Source organism: Marmota monax, unplaced genomic scaffold (assembly GCF_021218885.2).
Source record: "Marmota monax isolate L192 unplaced genomic scaffold, Marmota_monax_Labrador192_F-V1.1 WCK01_AAM20220418_F8-fsc00609, whole genome shotgun sequence".
NCBI lineage: Eukaryota > Metazoa > Chordata > Mammalia > Rodentia > Sciuridae > Marmota > Marmota monax.
In genome coordinates, this window is record NW_026694481.1 from 174,154 (window position 1) to 178,780 (window position 4,627).

The 4,627-nt window shown below is 41.1% G+C and overlaps 1 pseudogene; it reads left to right on the top strand.

Moving 5' to 3' along the window:
* The first annotated feature begins 1,141 nt into the window (after positions 1–1,141).
* Positions 1,142–4,420, top strand: LOC124075595 (myotubularin-related protein 10-like; annotated as a pseudogene).
* The last annotated feature ends 207 nt before the right edge of the window (positions 4,421–4,627 follow it).

Consider the following 4,627-nt stretch of genomic DNA (forward strand, 5'->3'; position numbering starts at 1 on the left):
ACAGTAAGGAACTCATCTCTTGGTAACCATTTCTAGTCTAGTTAGCTTTTTTTGCCACTATGATCAAAAGACAATACAATTCCTCCTACGCTCATTGGGACATTCTGACACCACTGTTCCATGCTCCAGAACAGGCCCCAGTAAAGCCTCTTGCATATGAATTTAAAAAAATTTTTTTAATTTATACATAACAGTAGAATGCATTTTGATACCTTATAGGTACATGGAGTATAACTTCCCACATTTTGGTTGTACATGATATGGATTTACACTGGTCATGTATTCATATATGAACATAGGAAAATTATGTCTGGTTCATTCTATTTTTTCCTTTTCTCATCCTTTCTCCACTTTTCTCATCCCTTCTCCCTTCCCTTCATTCCTCTTTGTCTAATCCAATAAACTTCTATTCCCCTTCCCCTTATTGTTAGCATCTGCATATCCAAGAACATCGACCTTTGGTTTTTTGGAATTGGTTTATTTCATTTAGCATGATAGTCTCCAGTTCCATCCATTTACCAGCAAATGTCATGATTTTATTCTTTATGGTTGAGTAATATTCCATTGTGTAAATATAACCCATTTTCTTTATCCATTCATCTGTTGAAGGGCACCTATGTTGCTTCCATAGCTTAGCTATTGTGAATTGAGTTCTGAAAATATTGATATGGCTGCATCACTATGGTATGACGATTTTAAGTATTTGGGGTATATGTCAAGGAGTGCGATAACTAGGTCTACTGATGATTCCATTCCAAGTTCTCTGAGGAATCTCTGTACTGCTTTCCAGAGTGATTCTACCAATTCGCATCCTCACCAGCAATGTATAAGTGTATACCTTTTCTCCCAACATCCTTGCCAATATTTACTGTTCTTTACATTCTTGATAATTGCCATCATGACTAGAGTGAGATGAAATCTCAGTGTAGTTTTAATTTGAATTTCTCTAATTGCTAGACATGTTGAACACTTTTTCATATATTTGTTGAATGATCATATTTCTTCTGGGAAGTATCTGATTGGGTTATTTGGGTTTTTTGGGGGAGGGTGTTTTTTTAGTTCTTTCTATATTCTGGATAGTAATGTTCTATCTTGCCAATGGTTTACTTATTTGTTCCTCATTTCTGTCTTGGATAGAGTGGGCTGAGCTGGTTTCACCAAGAGATGGTGACACCAAGAGATGCTGGGCTACAGGACATCTCAGGGTCAACTCCAGAACTCCTGTGTGATCCTGCCCCCAATGGAATGCACTTCAGAAGTTCACACTGCTCCACTGGAGGTTTTCAGCTGCTGCAGAGGAGAAGACCAGACTCTCCACTGCAGGCTGATCCTCAAGTCTGCAAAGAGATTGTGCAAGTAGGGATCCCAGATTTCCATTTCAGCTTTAGAGCTGGCCTATTGGAAGAATCCATATGACAAAGTGACAGAAACAATCACAGGACAGACAGGTACCTCTAGGAAGGTAGCATCCCCACCCAAAAGTTCTAGATCCTGAAATCACAAGATTCTTCTACTGACACATAGAGGAGGAGACCTTCTCATACCCCCACCACACCCAAAACTTGGATTTCATGTCACTGATCAAGACTTAGAGCTGCATAAGGAAGCAGCCCTCCAGCACACCAAGGGTCCTGAGCGCTACCCAAGCCCTCTAGAATTGAAGTGATGGGCAACCTTCCTGCTCCCTACTGCTGCCATAGGGATGGCTGGGGGATGGACCCCAGTGCCCTCATGGGCCAGGCTCTGCCAGGCTCCACCCCAATCTGGTGGGTGCTCTGCTGTGTCACTGCCAACCTGTCTGGGAGGCCAGCTGGCCGCCAGGTGGACAGCAGACTGGGCCTGTGCAGCCATTCCAGAAGCTCTGAGGTCCAGGCCAGAGGAGTTCAGAGGCTTCCATGCTGCAGCTGGCCTGCAACAGAGCCTAGACAAGAAGGTAGGGACACCATGTTCTCCCTCAAGTCACCCAGACCCACCTCCAGGGCCTACCTCCTGCCGCCGCCACAGACTGAATACAAGATCAATTCGGAACCAAAGATGAAAAAACTGGAGCCAGAACTTTCGCCAGGAGAAATTGTTTTAAATAAAGTCAGCTTTTATAAGAAAATGCATTGCAACATACACAAGTCAGTAGGATTGGTGGGGAAAGCTGATATGCAGTAACTTCAAAATCTCCTTTATTATGGATGACCCAATAGCATTATAGAAATTGCATTATAGAAAACTTCTTCTTGGAGAACATGATGACCCTTTAACATGTATTGAACAAAATATCACATAAATGACCATAAGAGGTAGCAGAAAGTCCCAGGTCCCAACAAGAAATCAAAACAGGGTTTATTGTAAAGATTTCAGAATTGTTAGATTTTTGCTTTGATGAATTAGGTCCTGAAAGTGCCCAAAAGGTATGCCTTGCATTTGCATTTGAATAAGTTGGGCGAAAAATACCACAATTCAGCTAACAAATTAATGGAATACCCTCAATAGGTGGAGGAGGAGGAGGTAGTGGAGCTAGTGGTGGCAGCAGCCAGAGAACCCCACTACTTGAAACTTACTCACATTGGGACAGAGAAATCAAGAGGACTGGTGCTCTCAGGTGGAGAGTCTGTTCTGTGAATGAGGGTTACAGGAGATCGACTTGCCTTCCAGAGTACTTTGTAGCGCCAAGTTCTTTAGCAGACCAACATCTGAAAATCTTTTCGCATTCTTTTGTTGGAAGAAGCATGTCACTCTGCTATTAAAGCCACTCAATGGCAGTGCTCTTGTGTGAATAGCCCTCATTAAAGATGTGTTGCAGCAGAGAAAACTGACCAGAGGATTTGTTATGCAATAACTAAAACTCATCCACAGAGAAGTTATGTTTACAACTCAGGTTTGGATAAGATCTTGCCTAATGTTCAAGAAATACAGGCGACATTTGTAAAACTTAAGCAACTATGCATTCATGAACCTTTTGAAGAAATGTAGAGAAATGGCTATCTTCACTAGAAAATACTCTGTGGTTAGAATATGTCAGGGCTTTTCTTAAATATTTAGCAGAACTTGTGTACATGCTAGAAAGCAAACATCTCTCTATAATACTACAAGAGGAGGAGGGAAGAGACTTAAGTTGTCTTATAGCTTCTCATGTTCAAGTGATGCTGAATCCATATTTTAGGATAATTACTGGAGTTCAGAGTCTGCTACAGAAGGAGTGGCCCATGGCAGGATTTCAGTTCCTAAACAGATGCAACCATTTGAGGAGATCAGAAAAATAGTCTCCCTTATTTTTGCTGTTCTTGAATGCCATGTGGCAACTGTTAGAACAGTACCCAGCAGCCTTTGAGTTTTCTGAGACTTACTTAGCAGTGCTTTGTGACAGAATCTAGTTCTCACTGTTCAGCACCTTCCTGTTCCACTTTCCTCATCAACAGGTGAAACAAAGCACAGAATTTGTTATTTGCAAAAATATCCAATTGGGTGATGAAAAGGGCTTAAAATTCCCTTCAGTTTGGTCTCCTCAGTTCACAGCAAAGGACCGCACACTTTCCCACAACCCCTTCTACAATGGAAAGAGCACACCTTGCATACACAATGGCTCTATCAAGTCCTTTAAACAAATGAAGAAAAGCTACAGCTCCACACTAAGAGGAATGCCATCTTCCATAAAGAATGGAATCATCAGTGACCAAGAATTAGTGCCCAGGAGAATTAACTCATTAACTAAAGCCACTTAAGCACACCGACAGCCAGAACAGTGATATGGAGCAATATTTTAGAGAGTAGTTTTCCAAACCAGCTGACCTGCACAGGGTTATTCTGCCACGTCTCTGGAACCCACAAAAACCTGTGGAAACCGTGCTACTTCTGCTGGATCCCTGAGGCTCAGAACAATCTTGGGGGGTCCATCACTGCCTTTCACAAGCTCTCCCTTCTGGCTCATGAAGTGGATGCGCTCAGTAGAATACAGCAGTGCAACCCCTGAGAAGCCTTCTATGCAGAGCTGGACCTACTTCAGAGCTAGTGGCCCTCATGACAACTAAGGGACATCAGAGTTTCTCTCCTCTTCCTTCCCATGTTTCCTGCAGGAAATCTGTGCAGATGAGGTATTTTAGGAACACCAGTAAGCAAACTGTAAAGTCGGACCAAAATGGGGTTCTCTACCAAGACACTTGCAAATGAAGACTAAAATGTAGTATTTTCTGAACATTTTGAGGCAAGCTCTAAAATTTTCCCTCTGAATCAAAATTGTTAACCTAGGCATTTAAAAACTCTGATAACTTTATATGTAAGATAATAGATGAAATTTGCTCTAATATTTAAAAATATGTTGAACCATTCTCCCTTCACAGTTATCGTAAGAGAAATATAATTTTATTTTTTATGTTCTCTTTCTATCATTATAGTTCTGGCTCATTTTAGGTGATGTGCAGACAAAGCTTCTCCGTTCTTATAACTATGATCAAACTAATCAGGTTTTCTTTACTATATTTATTTTGTCTGCATCCATTTTTCCTATCTACTAAAGCTGACCTGAAACTAATCAGATTAGCAACTTAAAGAAGTAGAGATCAGGAAAGTTAAGAAATTAGTATTTAGTATATTTCCAGGAACATCCAGTAAAACCCACAACAAACTTCAGTAGGTATTC